The sequence below is a fragment of the Podarcis muralis genome, chromosome W, assembly GCF_964188315.1.
Source record: "Podarcis muralis chromosome W, rPodMur119.hap1.1, whole genome shotgun sequence".
NCBI lineage: Eukaryota > Metazoa > Chordata > Lepidosauria > Squamata > Lacertidae > Podarcis > Podarcis muralis.
This window is the reverse complement of record NC_135674.1, coordinates 12,980,180-13,003,180: the sequence shown is the minus strand read 5'-3', so window position 1 is coordinate 13,003,180 and position 23,001 is coordinate 12,980,180.

The following is a 23,001-nucleotide window of genomic DNA, read 5'->3' as shown; positions in this document are numbered from 1 at the left end:
TAAATTTGAGACTGGGCGATAGTTGGCCAAATTGGCTGGGTCTAAAGATGTTTTTTTAAGAAGCGGTTTAATGACTGCCTCTTTCAGTGGGTCTGGGAAGGCTCCCTCACAGAGGGTAGCATTGACCACCCCGCAGAGCCCATCGCCCAGCCCTTCCTGGCTCGCTTTTATCAGCCAGGATGGGCAAGGATCAAGGAGACAGGTGGTCAGTTTCACTTGTCCAAGCAGCCTGTCCACATCCTCGGAGGTAACAGATTGGAATTGATCCCATGTAGCAGGACTAGACAGAACTCTAGCACTCTCCCACCCTGGCCCTACTCCCATGGTGGAGTCTACCTCCTTCTGAATCTGAGCGACTTTATCTGCAAAAAAACTTTGCAAAAGCATTGCAGGAGATCTTGGGGTCCCTACCAGGCCCCGGTGGTGCAGGTGGTTCCGATAGATTGCGAACCACCTGAAAAAGTCTCCTGCTGCTGTTTTCTGCAGATGCAATGGAGGTGGTGAAGAAGGCCCTCTTCGCCATCGCCATTGCCACTTGGTAGGCTCGACGTTGAGCTCTAGCCCGTGTCCGGTCTAATTCAGAATGAGTTTTCCACCACCGGCGCTCTAGCCGTCTCAAAAATTGTTTCATCACCCTCAGCTCCAGGGGAAACCATGGGGCTGTCCGGGCTCCATGCAATCGGAGAGGGCGCTTCGGAGCCAGACAGTCAATAGCCCTGGTTAACTCCGCATTCCAGCGGGACACCAGGGAATCAGCTGAAAGGCCATCAAATTGGGATAAAACATCCCCTACCACTCTCTGGAAGCCAATTTGATCCATTAAGTGGCGGGTGCGGACCATCCGAATCGGTCCCACCTCCCTGCAGAGGGGAAGGGTCATGGAGAAGTCCAGTTGCACCAGGAAGTGATCTGACCATGGCACTTCTTTTGTTTCGCTTTTAGTTAATGTCAGATCACCAACATCCGTAGAGGTAAACACCAAGTCTAAGGCATGTCCTATGAGTTGGGCCAAACTTATTCAGGGACAGCCCCATGCTTTCCACGAAGTCCCGAGCGGCCCCTTGTAAGGTCGTGTCGGCATGGATGTTAAAATCCCCCAGGACAACCAAGCTAGGTGTCTCCTGGAGCATATCCGCCACGACCTGAAGCAGCTCGGGCAGGGAATCCTTGGTGCAGCGGGGAGGTCGGTACACCAATAGGAATCCTGTACTGCCCCTATTGCCCAACTTCCAGAACATGCACTCAGAAAATTGGGTCTTCCCAATAGGACGCCTGGTGCATACTAATGACTTCCTAAAAATCACTGCAACCCCCCCTCCCTGCCCACATGACCTGGGTTGCTGTGCGTAAGGGAAACCTGGTGGGCAAGCAGCGGCAAGGACAGGCCCAGACCTGGAGGCAGGGATAGTCCTCAAACAACGACTAAACCTGCCTCCTCGGTAATGACATGGTCTGGTCTTAGCGTAACTCCTCCTCCGGCCCGTGATCACTGAGATCGGGTGTCCCAATACATTCCCTCCTGTGGAACCTGCCCCAGCCATTCTATTGGCTGAGGCCCACTCCCAGGCAGCCCTGACCCTTCCCCTTAAAAGGCAAAATACAAACTATATAATAACTTAACAGAATAATAAAAATAGAAGCACAGCAAAAAACAATAGTGCTAAAATCAAACTGTCAGGGCAGCCTCAGGTCCCAGCTCACAAAGGACCAACGCCAGTGTCTGTTTATATACAAAAGTCTTTATTGAAGTTCATTGTTGGTTTTACAGCCGCGACGCGCAGCCCTACGTCTGTAACTCTAGACCGTCGAAGCTCCATCTGAATCTCCTCCCCCCGTACACCAGTTCAAGACCCTCGCCTTGCTCCACCTCCTCCTCTGTTCCTTTCTCCTCTGGGTCCTCCTGCCCGCCGAGGTCTCACGCTTCCTCGACTCTTCGGACGCGGATTCCTCTGACTCCTCCCCCTGCTTCCGGCGGGCTTTGGGACCTGGTTCCCAATCTGGATTTTCTGCTGTCCCGCGCGCCTGCACATTTGAACTTGGCGCGCGCGCCCAGCCTCCCACTTTCCTCCTAACGGCTACACTGCTCCTGTCACTGCTTCCCCCTTCGGGGGGGGGGGGCTGGCTGGAACTGACCTCCCCTCCGCTCCTCCACTCCCCGACGGAGGCGTGGTCAGTCCTGACTCACTCTCCCCCCCCGCTGGTCCTGATCTGTGGGCTTCTTCCCCCCCGCTACGCTCTGGTGGGGAAGTTGGCCCTGATCTCCAGCTGCCGCTTTGAGCCTCTCCGCTGGCCCCCCTTGCCCTGACCCTGGGCGCCTCCTTCTGGGAATCTTCTGATTCGCTGGAGAGGCTCATGGAATCTCCCTGGTCACTCTCATACCCTCCTATGCTTCCCTCAGATCCTTCCTCTTCGCTCTCCATCTCCTCTTTCCCCTGTGGCTCTCTCCCTGAGCCCCTGACATCCATCCCCCCCGCGAAGCCCCCCCTTCCCCCCTCCCCCTCTTCGGGCGTGGGTTCCGGGCGCTCCAGTGCTGTGGGGGCGAGTGCTGGATACGGTTCGGTGCCCTTGTCGTGCAGCCCTCCCGCTGGATCTGGCCAGTCCGTACTTGTCTCGTTGACGTCGATCTCCTCCGCTTCCATCTCTCTGCATTCGTGCTCAAACCCATGATCCTCCCCCAATGCGTCCATATCCAACTCACCCTCCGGTACCTCGGGTGATGCTGCGAGTCCGAGCCCCTCTTGCAGTTCCCGTCTCCACCCCACCTCCGGTTGATCTTCCCACCAATAGGAGCAGTCGGTGTCGACCCCTGAGCAAGATCCCCTTGGGGTGCTCCATTCCGGCGTCGCCTCCTCAGCTGATGAGAACCCCTGGAACGTGCTGGCCGAAAGTGTGGGTGTAAAAAGCCAGTCGTCGAAATAATCTGCCGGCATAGGTCTGTGAGGGAAGAGTGCATGGAACTCGTCTTTGAGGTATCGCTCCTCCAAGGCATAGTCCGGTACCCACCTGTTGGCGCTGGCCGGGGTACCTTCCTCGGCGAGGAGATATTCAACTCCCTCTTCCCCCCATCTCAAGTCCAAAATCTCCGTGACCTCGTTGAGTGGTGTCACCCTCTGTGACCCCTCCCCTGTTGGTGATTTGCGGAGTGGGTCTGGTGCGGCCCTTGGGGTCTGAAACCTGTGGGGCTCCTTGTAGGGTGTGAGCACCGACCTGTGAAAGACTGGGTGCATTCTGGAACCCTCCGGGAGCGTCAACCGGAAGGCCACTGGATTGATCTGCGCCTCGACTTGGTAAGGCCCTAGCTGCTTGTGCCTGAGCTTCTTCTTAGCTAACATTCTGGCTGGCACTGCCTGGGCTGCTAACCATACCCAGTCCCCCACCTGGATGTCTTCCCCGACTCTCCTATGCCTGTCTGCCTGCACTTTGTAGGCTTGTTTTGCTAGTTCTAAGTTCCTTCGGAGTTGCTCGTGGACCTCCTGCAACTCTGCTGTCAAGTGCTCTGCCCCCTGTGGCTCCCCCTCCCCCTTCGTCTCCAAACCCGGGAAGGTTCTGGGATGCCGCCCATTGTTGGCGAAGAACGGCGTCACCCCTGTAGACGCGTGCTTCATGTTGTTGTAGGCAAACTCGGCCAGCGGTAGGTAGTCCACCCAGGTCGAGGGTTGTTGGTTCGCGTAGCATCGCAGGTACTGCTGCATGATGGCGTTGACCCTCTCCGCTTGTCCATTGGTCTGCGGGTGTCGTGCCGACGCTAAGTTGATCTTGACGTTCAGGATGCCCAGCAGCTTCTGCCAGAAACTCGAGATGAACTGGCGCCCCCGGTCGGATAGGATGGATCTCGGCAAGCCGTGAACTCTGAACACGTGGTCTATGAACAGCTTGGCGGTTTGTTCCGCCGTGGCCACCTTCGCGCAAGGAATGAAATGCGCCATCTTGGTGAACAGGTCTACTACTACGAGCACCGCTGTTTTGCCTCTCGAGCTGGGCAGATCTGTGACAAAGTCCAGGGCCACTCTCTCCCACGGTTCAAACGGCGTCTGAAGCGGTTCCAGCAGTCCCGCCGGCGCCCTGTGTACTGGTTTGGCCCTTTGGCAAGTGTCACACCGAGCAACGTAATCCTCAATTTCACCCCTCATCTTGGGCCACCAAAGGTCTCTGGCTACTAATTCCGCTGTCTTGTCCTTGCCGAAATGTCCAGCGCTGGGTGCGTCGTGTAACTGCTGCAGGACTTTCGCGCGGAGGTCGTCCCCCGGCACATAGAGTGCCCCTTTGCGGAGGAGTAGTCCGTCGCGTACCTGGAACTCTTCGTCCTTCGCTGTGCCTCTTTGCACCTCCTCCATCTTGGATCGTGCGAACGAGTCCGTCTGCAGCGCTCGACGCACCGCGTCCAGGTCCACTGTGGCTGAAGCGCACGCCCACGCTTTCGGTGCGAAAATGTGCTTGGCCGCCACCGGTGCCGCTTCCTCGAGATACTACGGCTTCCTGGATAGTGCATCTGCCATGACGTTGTTGTCTCCCGGGATGTATTCTATCCTGAAGTCGAAATCTGCAAAGAACTCCGCCCAGCGGATGTGCCTTTGGTTCAGGAACCTCGCCGTGCGCCAGTACTCCAGGTTCTTATGATCTGTGCGGACTTGCACGGTGTGTCTGGCTCCGATGAGGAAGTGCCGCCACGCTTTGAAGGCTGTATGAATGGCCAGCAACTCCCTGTCCCAGATTGTGTAGTTCTGCTCCGACTTGCTGAGCTTCCTGGAGTAGAATGCGCAGGGCCTCCAGTTCCCTTGCGGATCTCTCTGCAACAGGACCGCCCCCACCGCTCTGTCTGAGGCGTCAGTCTCAATCCGCATCGGTTTGCCGGGGTTGACGTGTAGCAGCTGTTCTTCGGACGCGAAGAGACGCTTGAGTCTCTGAAAAGACTGTTCCGCCTGGTCCGTCCAGGTGAATTTCTTTTTCTTGGAGCTGAGGGTGTCCGTGATAGCCGCTGTCTCCTTTGCAAACCCCTTGATGAACTTGCGGTAAAAATTGGCGAAGCCGACGAACTTCTGGACCTCCTTCCTATTGCGCAGGCTCTTCCAGTCCAACACCGAGCGGACCTTGGCACTGTCCATGGCGAGACCCTTGTCGGACAGCTTGTAACCCAGGAAATCTACTTCCTTCACGTCGAACTGGCACTTCTCCAGTTTGGCGTAAAGCCTGTGCTCCCGTAATCTCTGCAGGACCTCCTTGACATCGCCCTCGTGAGCTTCCTGCGATTCCGAGAAGATCAGGATGTCGTCGAGGAAGCAGACGCACTTCTTGTAGAGGAGTCCCGCCAACACGTGGTGCATAAATGCTTGGAAAGTGTGGGAGCCATTTTGGAGGCCGAACGGCATAACTTTGTATTCATAGGTGCCTAAAGGCGTAAACATGGCCGTTTTCCACTCATCGCCCTCCCGCATGCGTATCAGGTTGTACGCGCCTCGTAGGTCCAGCTTGGTGAAGATTCTCCCCTTCCGCACCGTCGCGAGCAGGTCGTCGATCTTGGGCATGGGGAAGGCTGTGGGCTTCGTCCTGGAATTTATGAGCCGGTAATCAACTATCAATCTTTTTTGGGGCGTGTCTTTTTTCTTCACGAAAAACACGGGACTGCCCCCCACTGCTTTGGACTCTTGGATGAATCCCCGCTTCAAGTTGTGATCTATGAACTCCCTGAGTTCTTGCATTTCATCCTCAGACATGGAATACAGCTTCCCCGTCGGCAGCGTCGCTCCTGGTAGGAGGTCAATCGTGCAGTCGTAGGGCCGGTGGGGAGGCAGCTTGTCAGCTTCCTTCTCGCAGAAAACCTCCAAAAATGCCTTGTACTTGTCGGGTACCGCCTGCACCATGCTGAGGTGCAGCTGCTGGTCATCCTCCCGTCCGTCCTCTTCCTGGCTGGTCTGGATGCAATGTTCTGCGCAGTAGGAGGAGCAGAAGGTCAATTGCCTCTGGTACCATGCCAAGTGCGGACTGTGCCTATCCAGCCAACTCATGCCCAACACTATGGGCGTGTCGGACAGGTGGGTGACGTTAAAGCTGATGACTTCGCGGTGATTCCCAATTTGCATCACCATAGGTGGTGTTTGCTGTACCACCTGTCCACCCAGCAGCTTCCTGCCATCGACTGTGACGACGTTTAGGGGCATCGTGGCCGGTAGGAGCGCTATGCGGTGTTGCTTGATGAAGTCCACCCCCACAAAGTCTGCATTGCTACCAGGGTCAATGGTAATGGGGACTTCCAGGGTGACTCCATTGGGCAGCTGGAGTGATGCAGTGAGTTGCACCACTGGTTTGGGTGGGAGTGGGTCTGTGGGCTGCAGAATCTCTGGGGACTGCTTCACTGACTTGCCTGGCTGGGCCCCAGTGCCTCTGATTCCAACCAGGCTTGGTCGTTTCCCTGCAGTTCATCCCCCTGCTGAAAAGCTCCTTTTACTGTTGCTGAGGCTGCAGTGTGCTTCTGGATCCTCTGGGGACACTCTTTGGCCATGTGTCGTGCACTGTCGCATATGAAACACTTCCTGCTCCCTCTAGGAGTCTTCGTTTTGACTGCTCCCGGTGTTAGGGCTCTGGTCGTTGTCTGAGCCTTAGCACCACCCAACTCCATTGGTTCTTCTCCCTCCCCCAGGGGAGGCGTGGAGTGCGTGCGCCCAGCTTCTCTGGGTATGAAGGGAGGTGCTCTGGCCGGTGTGCGTGCCAGACGACCCTCATCCCTGTTCCAGGGGCGTTCTTCCAGCCATACCCCTATCGTGAGCGCTCTCTGGACGACTTCTGCGGTGGTGCTAGGTCTGTCGCCCCTGGCCAGCTCATCTTTCACGGAGGCATTTAGCCCCTCCCAGAACAGATCCCTCACTGCCGCAGAGTCCTTTTGCCAGCCCAGCGCATTTACCAATGCAAAAAATCGGGAGTGGTATTGTCTCACCGTTGCCTTGCCCTGCCGCAAGCCGTGCATTTCCCTTCTGGCCACGTCTACATCTATGGTTGATTTAAAACAAGCATCCATGGCCGCGATAAAAGCTTTTGAATCTTGGAGGGCGGGATCATTTTAGCGCCATAAATTGCGCAGCCAGGATTTAGCTTCCCCATGCAAGTGAGTTATGATGAATCCCACTTTCTCCTCCTCATCTCTAAAGTCTTTTTGAAGCAATCTTAGCGCAAAGACAATGTCTGCCCTGAAGTTGGGATACTGTTTCAGGTCCCCATCGAAGTGGGCGACTATACTGCCCCCCCTCTTGCCGAGGCCAACTCCCTCCGATCTGGGTCCCTGCTTGTACAAATGTTCCCACCTGGCTTGTAGATCTTTGCAGCGCGCTTCTGCTTCCTCTTCCCTCTTTCTGGAGGTTGCTACTTCTGCGTAAAGGTCGGAGACTGCCTTCTGCAGTTCTGCCACTTTCGCCTCAGTAGTCATGTCTGCCTATCTTCGTGAGCTCACAAAAAAATTTTTTTTTGAGATGGAGCTTACTGTCAGGGCAGCCTCAGGTCCCAGCTCACAAAGGACCAACGCCAGTGTCTGTTTATATACAAAAGTCTTTATTGAAGTTCATTGTTGGTTTTACAGCCGCGGCACGCAGCCCTACGTCTGTAACTCTAGACCGTCGAAGCTCCATCTGAATCTCCTCCCCCCGTACACCAGTTCAAGACCCTCGCCTTGCTCCACCTCCTCCTCTGTTCCTTTCTCCTCTGGGTCCTCCTGCCCGCCGAGGTCTCACCCTTCCTCGACTCTTCGGACGCGGATTCCTCTGACTCCTCCCCCTGCTTCCGGCGGGCTTTGGGACCTGGTTCCCAATCCGGATTTTCTGCTGTCCCGCGCGCCTGCACATTTGAACTTGGCGCGCGTGCCCAGCCTCCCACTTTCCTCCTAACGGCTACACTGCTCCTGTCACTGCTTCCCCCTTCGGGGGGGGGCTGGCTGGAACTGACCTCCCCTCCGCTCCTCCACTCCCCGACGGAGGCGTGGTCAGTCCTGACTCACTCTCCCCCCCCCCGCTGGTCCTGATCTGTGGGCTTCTTCCCCCCCGCTACGCTCTGGTGGGGAAGTTGGCCCTGATCTCCAGCTGCCGCTTTGAGCCTCTCCGCTGGCCCCCCTTGCCCTGACCCTGGGCGCCTCCTTCTGGGAATCTTCTGATTCGCTGGAGAGGCTCATGGAATCTCCCTGGTCACTCTCATACCCTCCTATGCTTCCCTCAGATCCTTCCTCTTCGCTCTCCATCTCCTCTTTCCCCTGTGGCTCTCTCCCTGAGCCCCTGACACAAACTATTCCCCACCCTAACTAAATACTTAACCAACCGCAAGCAGAAATAAAATTATAAAATTATAAAACATTATAAAAAACAACCGCCACCATTTAAGGTGCAGCAAATTAAAAGCAGTTAAAACATTTAAAGATTTTACAACTCTGCTTATCATAGGACAACACCAGTCCTTTCTTTGTCATCTGAGAAACACTCAGCAAATTGAACTTTAAGTCCGGAACATAATAAACATTACTTATAGTCAAGTTCAGACTCTCCAGATAAACAGTTCCAATTCCGGTAGCTTCCATCTCCTGACCGTTGGCTTGTTTCACAGTGAAGCGTTGCTTCTCAAACGTAGAAAACAATTCCCGGCGTGACGTGAGGTGCTCGGTCGCTCCAGCGTCGATAATAAACGCGTTTTCTACCGATGATGTGGCTTTTGGCGACATCAAAGCCTTTGCTGGTCTTGCCTGCGACTTGGCATGACCTTTGCCTGAAGCCTCAGGCTTTGTAGAGCCCCCTTTGGCTCCTTTCTGTTGACGTGGCTTTATACAGTTCCTCTGAATATGCCCAAGCTGGCCACAATTGTAACAACGAACAACGTTCAAAGCTACAGCCTGCTCCTCTGTAGCAATAACAGTGGGGGTGCTTGAACTCTGAGCTTCACTCCCCCCCATCAGCAACAGCTATTGCAGCAAGGCGGTCTCTCTCATTAAGAACCACGGAACAAATTCTCTCCACCGTAAGATCCGTGGCAGGTAGAGAACCAAGCTGACTTGCAACCGTTTGGTAAGTCCGGTTCAAGCTGTTAATAATCATAAAACAAAATATTTCTTCCTGAAGAGGTATATTTCTTTGCTCCATCTGCTGGCGTAGAAATTTCATCTCTGTCAAATGCACTTGCATATCGCCATCAGGCTTCAGTCTCATGTTTGTGAGTTTCTCAAAATGCAGCAGCGCAGTTCCAGTGGCATCTCTCTGATGAATTTGCTGTAACGTTTGCCAAATCTCGCGCGCGATTGCAAATACGCAATATGCACAAGTTGATGGTCAGAAACACATAAGATGATAGCCGACCTGGCCTTCACATTCTGCTCAGTCCAAGCCCTTGTGGGTGCTGCTGGGATGGGATTTTCAATCACCCCAAATATTCTCTGTCTCTGAAGTAGGGCTTTCATTTTCAAAGACCATGACGAATAATTGTCATTAGTTAGGGGGGGTGGATAAGGCAAACCCGCCCCTTGCTTGGCATCCATCTTGATTCCAAGTTTCAGCTTTCATCTACAAGCTGAAAAATCCAACAATCTGTCAGCTGTTTACAAGCTGCAAGCCCTTGGCAGCAAGCATCCTCTTGGAAAATCCCTTCCAACAGCCTGTTAGCAGCAAGCTGCGCTGAGAATTCCAACAGCTATTCTCAGCCTCTGAGCCTCTATTCAGCTCTGGCTTGCCTCCCTCTTGCCTTTGATGCTTTATGAGCCCATAAATCAGCCCAAAAGTACTCACGATTTCTTGGCAGGCGACGGCAGTGTTATCAGCTCCCCCGGAATGCTTGGAATTTGGCTCTCTCTGGCTGTTTTTAATCCAAAAAACAGCAGCTCTTCAGTGAACCGGAGAACCGTTCAATCCGCGTTCACAATGCAGCCATAAATCAGAGGTCCGTGGAACGTTGCAATCAGCAAAAAAAACCCTCCTCACCGGGTGCTCCAGCCGTCCTTAGCTGTGCTTTACAGTCTCTGCCATCCGCGTGCTACCACTTGTTGGATTACATGCCCCCTTGGGAGAGGCTGGCCCCTCTCCAGGCTCCCGGGGCTTGTCTCTGGTGACCTATTCTGGCTGGCATCTCGGCAGTCCAGAGAGGTCTTGATAGGCGACATCCCCCAGCGTGGAAGATGCACACCCCCTTCTCCCCTTGCATACCAGCAGGAAAAAGAAGATAGTCAGAAAGTCTTTTACATTTCTACGGTTTATTTCTGACTTTACATCTGTACAAAAACATGTCTGTTCAGTTCAGTCTCCTCCAAGCAACTGACTAAGACTTCCTTCACATACACAACAGGAAGGTCTCATATTACACACAGAACAAATCCCTGTGAACTGCCTGGTACATTCTTTCCCAGGACTAGCCACATCATGTGATGTAAACATCGAGCTGCTTGTTTGCAGCTGCGTTGTACTCATATCCCAACACCGGGAAGGGTTATCCACCAGCTGTGGGAGTCCTGTTGAAGTACACCAACTAGGATCCCACGGGTGTCACCGCTCGGGGGCGTGCCAGAGGCCCTCACCTCCCTAGGTTTCGGACAAGGCAACGCCCCCCAGAGTCCTTTACCGGACTACCCTTTCTCATTGGGTGAAGGTGATGGCGCTTCCTTCCCCCCTCTCATTTGCATAACAATTACCCCTGCCGATGCCTAACCGCCAATCGAGCAAAGCTTGCCGCCAATACCTTCAAACCTGTAACCAACTCCTAATCCCTGCTATGATGTCCCCCAACCAAATGTCATTTCCAGCATCAGACAGATGCACGCCATCAGATCTGTAGAGGGCCTCGCTGCTGTACTGGATGCCGGGGTGGCCTATGACCCCCCCCCCAGAGCCGCCACTCTACATGCCACAGCCCGATCCAAAACTTTTCTTGCTCTATTGATTGCAACTAGGCTCAGTCTATCCCTCCATGTCCTCCTTTCAAGCAGCGAGGACCACAAGATGGCAATGTTTGATAAACCGCCATCAAATCAGCAAAATCATCGAAGATGTTCCATCTCAAGTCTATAGCTTTGCGGTATGCTAGGTCGTTTTCCCCCAACTGGATAACCAAGGCATCAGGTGGGCCCTCAGAGGCGGCCTTCGCCATCACGGCTGGCTTGAATTCGTTCCAGCGCATCCCTCTTCGCGCAATCCATGCCACCTCAACATTTGAAGGTAAGTTCAAGTTTTGCCCCAAACCGGTGCTCATGGCTCGATTCTTGGCCCAATGCACAATGCTGTGGCCCACCAACCAAATGTGCACCCTCATGTAATCTGGAAAGAAAATGGACAGAAAAACCCAGGTCAGGAACCCAGCGGCTAGTCATAGATTCTTTTATATATATATAAGATATTTATTAGCATTTTCACAAGTTTTATAAAACATAAACATCACACAAAAAAGACACAAAAAAGAAAATCAAAAATACATACAAAAAATCAGAAAACAAACAAAAACCACATGTATAACTTCATTCCCTTATGTTCGTGAAAATTACTTTCCCGACCTCCTCATACCTCTCCTTACTGCATTCCATTCTCTAATTAATTCTCTTCAACAAATCCGTCCCTTAATTTTAGTTATTTTTTTTTAAACTTTCTGTTCATATTACATAATAATTGCAGCTAGCAACCCCATAATTTCAGAATCAACATCGTCTTAACATTCAACAATTTTACAATATTTCTTAAAATAGTCTTTAAATTTCTTCCAATCTTCTTCCGCAGTCTCTTTCCCCTGGTCTCGGATTCTGCCAGTCATCTCAGCCAGTCCCATATAGTCTATAACTTTCATCTGCCATTCTTCCAAGGTGGGTAGCTCTTCTGTCTTCCAATACTTTGCAATAAGTATTCTTGCTGCTGTTGTAGCATACATGAAAAAAAGTCCTGTCCTTCTTTGACACCAATTGGCCGACCATACCCAGGAGAAAGGCCTCTGGTTTCTTTAAGAAGGTATATTTAAATACCTTTTTCATTTCATTATAAATTTTCTCCCAGAAAGCCTTAATCCTTGGGCACGTCCACCAGAGGTGAAAGAATGTACCTTCAGTCTCTTTACATTTCCAACATTTATTGTCAGACAAGTGGTATATTTTTGCAAGCTTGACTGGGGTCATGTACCACCTATAAATCATTTTCATAATATTTTCTTTTAAGGCATTACATGCCGTAAATTTTATACCGGTGGTCCATAACCGTTCCCAGTCTTCAAACATAATATTATGGCCAATATCTTGTGCCCACTTGATCATAGCTGATTTAACTGTTTCATCCTGTGTATTCCATTCCAACAGCAAGTTGTACATTTTTGACAAGTTCTTAGTTTTGGGTTCTAACAGTTCTGTCTCCAATTTCGATTTCTCCACCTGAAAACCATTTTTCCTATCGGACTTAAACACCTCCATTATTTGATAGTAATGAAGCTAATCTCGCACTTTATCTTTCAATTTCTCATAACTCTGCAATTTCAATTTATCCCCCTCTTGTTCCGCAATTTCCCAATATTTCGGCCATTTTGACTCCATATTTAGTTTTTTCACAGCCTTTGCCTCCATTGGGGATAACCACCTGGGAGTTTTGTTTTCCAGCAAGTCTTTATACCTGATCCAGACATTATACAGTGCTTTCCTGACAATATGATTTTTAAAAGCTTTATGAGCTTTAACCTTGTCGTACCACAAATATGCATGCCACCCAAAGGTATTGTTAAACCCTTCTAAATCCAAAATATCTGTATTCTCAAGAAGTAGCCAATCTTTCAACCAGCAGAAAGCTGCTGATTCATAATAAAGTTTAAAGTCTGGCAGGGCAAACCCCCCTCTTTCTTTAGCGTCAGTTAATATCTTAAATTTTATTCTGGGCTTTTTGCCCTGCCAGACAAATTTAGAAATGTCTTTTTGCCACTTCTTGAAACAGTCCATTTTGTCCATAATTTGCAATGTTTGGAACAAAAACAACATTCTAGGCAATACATTCATCTTTATAGCTGCAATTTGACCCAACAAGGAAAGCTTCAACTTCGACCAAATTTCTAAGTCTTTTTTCACTTCTGTCCAACATTTTTCATAGTTATCTTTGAATAAATTCAGATTTTTAGCTGTCATATTAATCCCCAAATATTTCACTTTTTTAACCACAGTTAAACCTGTCACATTCTTAAACCTCTCCCTTTCAATAGGTTTTAAATTTTTCTCTAAAACCTTAGTTTTAGTTTTGTTCAATTTAAATCCTGCCACTTGACCAAAATCTTGAATTAATTCTAAAACCCTTTTTGTACTAGATTCTGGCTCTTGTAAAGTAAGTACCAAATCATCTGCAAATGCTCTCAGTTTGTATTGTTTAGCTCCGACCTGAACCCCTTTAAGCAACTGATCCCTTCTGATCATATTTAGCAGAACCTCCAGGACTGATATAAAAAGTAATGGAGAGATTGGGCACCCCTGACGTGTTCCTTTTTCTATCTTGAACTCTTCTGTAATCACATTATTCACAATTAGTTTTGCTTTCTGTTCTGAGTATATTGCACCAATACCGTTTTCAAACCCTTGGCCTACCCCCATCCCCTGAAGATTCTTCTTCATAAAGCTCCAAGAAATATTATCAAATGCTTTCTCCACGTCCACAAATATCAAAACTGCTCTAGTATTTATATTAGCTTCTAACATTTCCAAAATGTCAATTATATTCCTTACATTGTCTGACATGTGTCTTCTCGGGAGAAAGCCCGCTTGGTCCCCATGGATTTCGTCCATCAAAACTTTCTTCAGTCTCTTAGCCAAAATGTCAGCAAATATTTTGTAATCCACATTCAATAACGAGATGGGACGGTAGTTCTTAATTTGAGTCTTTTCTGTCTCTGTCTTCGGTATTAGTGTGATGTAGGCCTCTTTCCACGTATCCGGTGCCCTTTTCCCTTCCAAAATTTCATTACAAACTTCCTTCATTGGTTGTATAGTCCATTCCTTCAACATCTTATAATATTTGGAAGTGAGCCCATCTGGTCCTGGGGATTTGCCCAATTCCATGTTTTGAATGGCACCCTCTATTTCCTGTTCAGTTATTTTCTGGTTTAGCCCAATTTTACTTTCCTGGGAATTTTTTTGTAATCCAAATGTCTTAAGGAATTGATCTATATCTTCTTCCTTCTGCGGTCCTTGTGAATATAATTGTTTAAAATAACTCTGAAAACAATCTCTAATTTCATTTGGCTTATAAATAGTCTTCCCTTCCACCTCTAGGCTTGTAACCGTATTGAGTTTTTGTCTTTTCCTCATCTGCCAAGCCAGAAGTTTGCCACATTTGTCCGCTGATTCAAATGTCTTTTGTCTCATTTGTTTAATTTTCCATTCTATTTCCTGATTCATCAATTCCATATATTGTGTTTGGTATAACTTGATTTTTCTCAAAATCTCTTGGGACTTTGGTTTAGATCTTAATTTCTTTTCCCCTTCTTTTATCTTCTCCAAAATCTTGTCTTTTTTCTCATTTTGGGTTCTCTTTTTAATTGCATTTTGTTGTATCAAAAATCCTCTCATCACGGCTTTACTTGCGTCCCAAATTACTCTTTTTTCAACATTAGTGTTCATGTTTATTTCAAAGTAGTCTCTCAAAGTTTTTTGGGCCTTTTTATAAACTTCTTCATCTGTAAACAAGGTGTCATTCATCCTCCATCTGAAGGTACCAGTAGTTGCTAGTTTCATCTCCATTTTTACTGGGTTGTGGTCGGAGCACGTTTTTGGGCAGATTTCCACTTTTTTTATCTTAGTTGCCATTCCTCTAGTGATCCAAATTTGGTCGATTCTGGTCCATGTCATTTTAGATTCAGAAAAAAAGGTTCCCTCTCTTTCAAGGGGATTCTTTGTTCTCCATATGTCAATTATGTCCATATTGTCAGTCATTTCAAAGAAAGTTTTTGGTTGCATGAGATCTTGTTAGACTATTTGGATTATAATTTGATATTGATGGGAGATATGAATGGAGTTGTCTCAACGAACATGGATAAAGCACAAAGACAAATACTTACAAAGGATGGAAGACTACTAGTCATAGATTCTTTCTAACATAAGCTTTATACGCATTAGATTTCCACCGCCCCAAGTCCTTTATCCTCTCAGTTGAGAGTCCGAGGTGTACTGCTGTGGTAGCGGCTCCAATCCGAAAGGAGTGAGCTGCAAATTCAGCTGCAGGCAGCCCGCATGCTGCCAAAGCCATGCGCATCACGCGAGTAAACTAGTCAACGCGAGTAAACGCCAAGAGCGATCCATCCGCGTGAATTAAGAAAGGGCCGGGGCTGTTGGGTATTAGATAGAGGAAACGCCTCGTATCCCTAACCGGGCATGGTCTGCTCCCATGTGCTGCTGGTAAGCGAAGGAGGGCCCCCTTACCCCGCTGGTCCGTCTTAGAGCTACGTACTTGCACAATTAGGTCGGTACTGGACAGGGTCAGGTCACTTAAGAGGATGCCCCTCTGGCAGTGGGCCACCCCACCCTCGCATACTACCTCCCCTATGCAGAGGGCACCAAAGAAGGCTATGGAGTAAGCGGCTGAGAATAGGCGAGCTTCATATTTTGACCAGCATATTGCTCTTAATCTCTTATGTATCTGGGTCAGAATGTCGTAAGTTATGGGCCTCCTCTTGTCAGTGCTAGGAGGCTGGAGCCTGCACCAGCCCTCTAAAGCTTTACGTACTACAAATTCAGCGCACAGATCGGTAGCGAAAAAGGCTTTACAAAAGTATGAAATCCCCGCGGACTGAATGTTGAGAGTCTTTGGTGCCCTGCCCAGCTCCTTCAGGTGAGCTAAGTAGCGGAGGACCTCCCTCGTTGAAGGAATGGAATCCTGCCTTGCGTTGGGTATACTGTTGCGAAACTTTAGGAAGTCGGCTCAAGCTTTCTTATAGGATCTCATTGTGGAAGGGGCAACTGCACCCAATACTCCCTTCATCACTTCTCACTCCCAAGGCTCCAGAGATGCTCCGGGAAAGGCAGCGGTGACTGTTGAGCGTCCGGCGCTAATGAGCGGAAGCGCTCCATCTGAAAACAAGACAGAGCATCCGCAATGTCATTATTAACACCAGGTACGAATTTGGCTGAAAAATATATATTCTGCTCAAAGCACAAGAGGACGAAGGACCGTAACAAGTTTCCCACCCTGTTGGAACGCGCAGACTGTCTAGAAAGAACCGCTACTACTGCCTGATTATCTGTGTTGAAACAAACCCTATGATTGCGGAAGTGTCCTGCCCATAAATGTACGGCCACTACAATAGGGGAAAATTCCAAGAATGTAAGGTCCCGAGTAATGGGCTTGCCCAGCCAGTCTGCAGGCCACCTTTGAGCGCACCACTGTCCCCTGAAATAAACCCCAAATCCCAGAGAACCTGCTGCGTCTGATTGGACTTGCAAGTCAGCATTGAGTGCCATGGTATCTTGCCATAAGGATATGCCGTTATACCTGTCGAGGAATCATAGCCAGACTTCCAGATCAGACTTAACTTCTTTGGAGAGGCACACCCTATGCTGGGGTGCCCTAAGACCCACTGACAATCTGGCCAGGCGGCCACAAAAGGGCCGTCCTGGCACCACCACCCTACAAGCAAAATTTAGGTGACCCAACAATGATTGAATTTGCCTAAGGGTAACCTTCTTTAGGGGCAGCAGCTGCTGTATCAATGCCTTAAGGGCGACCAGTTTTTCCTCGGGCAGCCTAGAAGTTTGGGCAACGGTGTCTAACTCAATGCCCAGATAGACTAGAGACGTGGTAGGACCCTCCGTTTTGTCGGCAGCCAGTGGTACTCCGAGCTCCCCCGCTAGGGTAGTGAATGCCTCCAAGAGGGCAGAGCATCGTTGTCTATTATCTGCGACCAAAATAAAGTCGTCCAGGTAAAGCCTCCCCTTAGGTTGTGGATCATGCGAAACTCCCCCGGAGCCTTTTTTGGTACGATGCCCAGGGGGGATAGGTGGAGCCCCTCCAGGGGGGGCTCGGAAAAGGGGCCTGCGACCCTACCTGCATTAATTTCTTTCTGTATCTTTTTTCTAACTATGTACGGGCCAACGTCCTCGCCCCAGTAATTTGGGTCCCTTAGGTCCCAACGGGTAGAGGGTAGTAGAGAAGCATTTCTACAAAAATTCTCATCATATGTTAATGCAGCAGTCTCACCAGCCAGCGTATGAGCCCACCTCACATAAGCCAGATAAGCAACCAGATCCATGGCCCGTTTAGGATAAGCCACGCAGCCTACTCCCATAAAAACCTGGAACCCATCTAACCAGTTGTCAAAGGTGCGCTCGGCCCTCAGCGTCCTGTATTTACGCTTACCAAAGGAGCGCCTCTTTTCCCCTTTCCCCGTTAATTTGGTAGGAGGTAGGAGGGTAAATATATTTACGTAGTCGCCATTGAGAATCTTATTCCTTTTTCTCTGTGACAAATGGTTACCTAAAATGAAATCCGTAGACAAGTTGGTGGAAATCTTAACATCTTCCACCAACGCCCCCTCCTTCCATTCCAATGTTCCATTAAAGGTCTTATGGTGTGAATTGGCTCTTCTTTCATGCGCCCATAAAGGAAGCCCATGACTATCCTCGCCATAACCCCAGTACCCCTCCATAGGACCATCACTATCGGAATCGGAGGAGGACGTACCTGAGTCGTCTTCTGTATCAGACTGCTTACTTCTTTTCTTCTTCGCTGAAGTGTGCTTCTTTTTGGATTTTCTTTTGCCCCCTTGCACCTCACTGTTGGCCGGGTTCCCGCTGGTTGCCGGTGGGGCGGCTTGGGGTACCTGCTGCTCATCCTCTGAGCCAGAACCCGAGCCACCTTCAGTTGAACTGTGCTGAGGGGAATGCTCCTGGTAAAAACTAGGGGTGTCTAGGACCTGTGAAGTGGAATTGCTGTTGGCCCCTTTTGCCGGCGCCTTACCCTTATTGGCACCCTTTGCCTGAGCCTTACCCTTACTGGTACCCTTTGCGGGGGCCTTGCCCTTACTGGAACCTGAAGTGGGTTTCAAACTCAGTGATTGGGAGCGCGTGTGGGGGCGTTCGGCAGAGGCGCTTTCGAGTTGGGCGTCGTCAGACGCAGAAGCTGATGTGCCAGCTTGCGCCTGGCAGGCAAGAGGGGTGTCGGGTATAACATCCTGAGATGCTTCCGGAGGTGGGAGTGCGAGAACCCTCAGCCTACAGGGCCTATAGAAGGTTTCAAAAGCCGTGAAAGATTGAGCAAAAGCTTGCGGGTCACACAGCATGGCTGGCAATTGGGCGCCCCCGTTACCTGTGGAAGATGACTGCTGATCTCCACCAGAAGCCATCCTACTTACAAAAGACAAGAAAAGAAACCTTCAAAATAATCACCCAACAGCTAGTTCAGTATTGATCACACTGTCTCCCCCCATTTATTTATTTATTTATTTATTTATTATAATTTTTTTGTATTATTTGTTTGTTTGTTTTTATTTATTTATTTATTTTATTTCATCCTAACAAGGAGGAAAGAGGAAGGAAGGCAAAGCGTGCCTGCTAGTAGGTGTCACAGCAATATCGACACTGGATATAGAGGAGAACCGCAGAACTAGTTCAGTATTTCCTACACTGGCAGCCAGCCGCTAAAGAACCTGTCTATTTCAGATAATAGATATTATAGGTAAGAGTTATTTAAATGTATAAGGGGTATAGCAAGGTATAAAAGGTGAGCAATTAAAGGTAAGATTTTGTACCAAAGTATTGTTGAGGCGTTATTAGCGAAGCTCACAAGGAAGGAAGAAGAGTTAACCACAGTAAACCGAAAATCGCGCAGAATTAGGACTAATGCAGCCTCAATGCCTAAGCAGTGTGCCTTGGCTGCCTACCGACTCACAACTGACTCAGAGGTTCAGTGTGCCAAGCACTAGTGACCAAATAAATTGCCTTCAGATATAATTGAGATAAATTGCTTGTAGCAAAACCGTTGCCTGGGGAGAGCCAAACACCCTAGTGACGCTGCAGTTGACTCCCACGAACGCTACTTTGTATGTCCCTTATAACTATGAAGAAGTGAGCCTCTTTGAGACCCCCACTATAGCGCGTAAGTTATTACTTCAATTAATCACTCCCGAGAAACAACCCTTAAGCTGAATTGTACAATGAGCAAGTAGAAACAGGGATAGCCTATTTGCCCCCCCCCCCCCAAGAAAGGCTTTCAAAGGTCTGGTGAAGAGAAATTTCCCCAATTATCAAGCAGCAAGTAAACCGCACGTATTTCCTCTAAACCAAGCCCGCTAGCGGAACGAGGAACCCTGTCCGCTGGCTGCAATGCACCGTTTGTCTTCCGATCAGCGCCTCACTGGGCAGAAAAGGGGGCCTCACCGAAACACTGTACCCTAGCTAGCGCGACTCCCGACACCTCGGCTGGAGGGGGTTACGTAGCCCACTGAGTCGGGATTAAAATTGGCGATTTTTCGGGGGGCCACCAGGTGGCGCGTTGGAAGATGGCCGACAATAACATCTCTCTGACCAATACGAGGTAATTAAGGGGCTGCTATGGGAAGTATGCAGTCTTCCTACCCCCACAAGGAGACGGGGGGGCTGCCTTGCCAGCGGTGTTCACAATGCACCCCCTGATCCGAGAGATGGGGGTGCCGAACACTTGGCACGAGCCCTTGATGAAGTCAGATCTTCCTGACGCCGATTCCAATCAGCGTGTGCTGGTTAGCTTCAGCTCGGAATTATAATTGGAAACATACAATTGGAATGAAGCTGAAGCACATACATCAAGTAACGTTCGAGAGATAAGACTGCTGATTAATGGATCTCTGTGACCGGGAGTGACGGACGGATAAGTAAATCTTCTGATGAATCACCATTAAGAGACTGTATGTTTGGAATGAAGGGGGGGGGGGGGGTGGAGGAAAAAACTTTTTTTTCTTTGCACTATGTGATATTAATAACCCTTCACCCCAGATAGAAATAAAATCGTTGCATTTTTACTAATCACAAGCAGGAATTCAAGAACTGTGTGGGATGGATTATAACAGGAGAGAGGATTGGTGAACGGTGAGAAAGAGGAAAATTTTTATGACGCAGTTAAAAAATGGCGTCTCGCCAAGACAGGCTTGCCGGAGAAAGAAGGACAGGGGGAGGAGAATCAGGACCATTGGAAAGAGAAGGAATGTTGGAACGCAATCTTGACCTGACAGAGCCTCCTGATTTATTTGGCAAGCCTGAGAAAAGTAAAGGACAGACCGAAGATTAATTTTTTTATGGAAGCGTTGAACAGAGGCTGTCCCTGAGCAATATGATCTTTGGAGAGTACAAAACCCACACAGAGGATGCCTGTTTTCAATCTGCTTGTGAAAATTATCAGAGATCGCAAAGAAAGGAATATACGATAACAACAAGAAGATGAAGAAAGTAATAAAGGACTATCTGGATTGAACTGGATAGAACTGTTTAATTAAAGCAGTAATATAAGTGATGTTTGGACTCGTTCGGAGTTTTGGACTCATTCGGAGCTTGATGTATGGGTACCCCCAACAAAATTTAAAATTTGGCTGTATAATTTGTGTCAGAGACTGCCTCCAGGTCCCAGCTCACAGAGGACCAACGCTAGCCAGCGGTAATGTACAAAAGTCTTTATTTAAGTACAGTATCCATTTTCAAACCCTAGCGTGCGTCTCTACGTCTAGACACTAGACCGGCGAAGCTCCGTCTGAATCTCCGCCCCCTGTACACCAGCTTAAGACTTTGACCTTACTCCACCTCTTCCGTCTCTCCTTCCGCCTCTGGGTCCTACTACCCCCCGGGGTCCCTTCCTTCCTGGACGCTTCGGAGGCGGACCCCTCGGACTCTTCCCCCTCCCTTCGGCGGGCTTTAGGACCTGGCTCCCTATCCGGGCTGCTCACTGCGCCACCCTCTTGTACGTTTGAACTTGGCGCGCGCGCCCTGTCTTTGACCTTCCTTTCGACCGTTTCTTCGCTCTCTGATGCAGGCGTGGCCAATCCTGACTCATGTCCTTCTGCTGACGGAGAGCTGCCTGATGCCGATACCTGGGACTCCTCCCCCCTACTGCTCTTTGGTGGGGAAGCTGGTCCCGATTTCCAACTGCTGCTCTCTGAGTCCCCTCTGGCCCCTCCTTCCTGGGGTGTTCCCCTTGGCAACCCCCTTGCTCTGACCACGGGAGCCCCTTCCTGTGAATCCTCCGATTCGCTGGAGAGACTCAGAGACCTCGGACGGCTGTCATCGCTAACCTCTCCCTCGGATTCCTCCCCCTCGGTCTCTATCTCCTCCCTTTCCTGTGCCTCTGCTCCTGAGCCCCTGACAATTTGGAACTAATGTGATTTGGATAATCTGATGTGATTGGCCTGTTAATAAAAATTATTTTAAAAAAAATATTGGCGATTTTTCTCCCCTGCCCAGCAAGCGCCAAAGCAGAACCCCTTCTAAACCGTCAATTTTGAGCTAAATATTTGCCAGCCACCCGTACCTTACTCAAGATGGCGGCCCGAGCTTCCCCCATGTGGGCTAAGGTAAATGGCGCCGGACGCTTACCAGCCACGTGCCCTTATCCAAAATGTCCGCCCGCGCTTCCCCACGTGCTCCCACAACAAGAATGGCGCCGAGTGTTAACCGGCAGAGCGCACCTCAGTTAAGATGGCCACCGAAGCTTCGCCACGTGACCCCCCAGATGATACGGTTGCCGCGGAAACAGGGAGATGCGACCGAACCGAACAGGACAGCTCAAGCAGGATGCACAAACCAGAAAAGGGGAAAGCCTAAAGAAAGTAACCACAAAGCTCCAAACGCCTCTACAGGCTCTCCCCACCTGAGTGGTGAGTGGGGGGGTGAGGTCGCGCACGCTTTTTACAGCAATCGGCAGAACCCTTGGCCGAAAGGAATTGAACAGATAGGGAAACCCACCCCACAACCGGGCACAACAATAGAAATCCTTATCAAACAAACGTCTGCAGCCCCCAGTTACATTACCGGCCCCCGGTCCCTCGGGGAAGAAGTAGGGATACCGCTCTCAGAGCACGGTCCGGGGAGGAAGTAGGGACACTGATCTCCGAGCGTAGTTAAGAATATTCTTTCCGCTCCGCAGCGCTCGACCTTAGGCGACTTTTCCTCTCTTAAATGTCCGGGAAGGGTCGGAAGGTAATCCTCCGCAACCGATGCACGACTTCCGGCACTCTACCGAGCGCGCGCACTTGCCCTTACTGCCGACAATCCAGCCAGAAGCGGTCAGTGATTTCAGCTCTTCCGAGACCTAAGTCCCGTAGTGATTTCGGCTCAAGCAGCTGGTCGGCAGAAAGAGGCAGGCGAAATGCGCTACGATCTGGAGCGAAGCAAAACCGGGGAGCTGGAACGGGGCAAAGAGGGCGGTCCCCGGGCACGCCGGCCTTAAATGGGCTAGGCCACGCCTGTTGTATTTGCAGAGTCCTGAACACAGCGGAATGATGAGCAGTACGTGCCACATGCTTAATTTTGCTTTATTTACACTTCAATGCTGAGAGATTACAAACATGCATCTTGCCTCTGCGAGAGCAGAGAAGCAACCTCCTTCTCCTCTGAGCACCGAGAGAAGAGAGACAAACAGGAAACCAGTGTACGTCACATCCAGTCTCCCGTTCCCGTGGGAAACCCAACAGTACTCTGACTGTGGAATGCAAAACATTGTCCCGTGACAAGCACTTCGCTGCACAGTGAAGAGAGCAGAAACCAACATCCTCCCCCTTTCTGTGAACATCACTGGGCAGCGTGTTCGTACAATATCAGTACAAACCCAACTTCTGTACATAGGTACAGTGTTGATCCCTTGACACAATCTTGGACAATACATCAGCAGGAATTTCATTACCTGGCATATAGGACACCGTTACGAGTCCCTTCTGAATACATTCCCTAGCATGTTGCAGTTTCAATTGCAAATGCTTCGTGCTTTGCTTACAACCTTCCGAATTCAGCAAAGCCAAACATGCTTTGTTGTCCTGGTAAACCCGGATTGGACATTTGACAGGAATTTTCATGTCTTTGCACAATTGTAACAACCA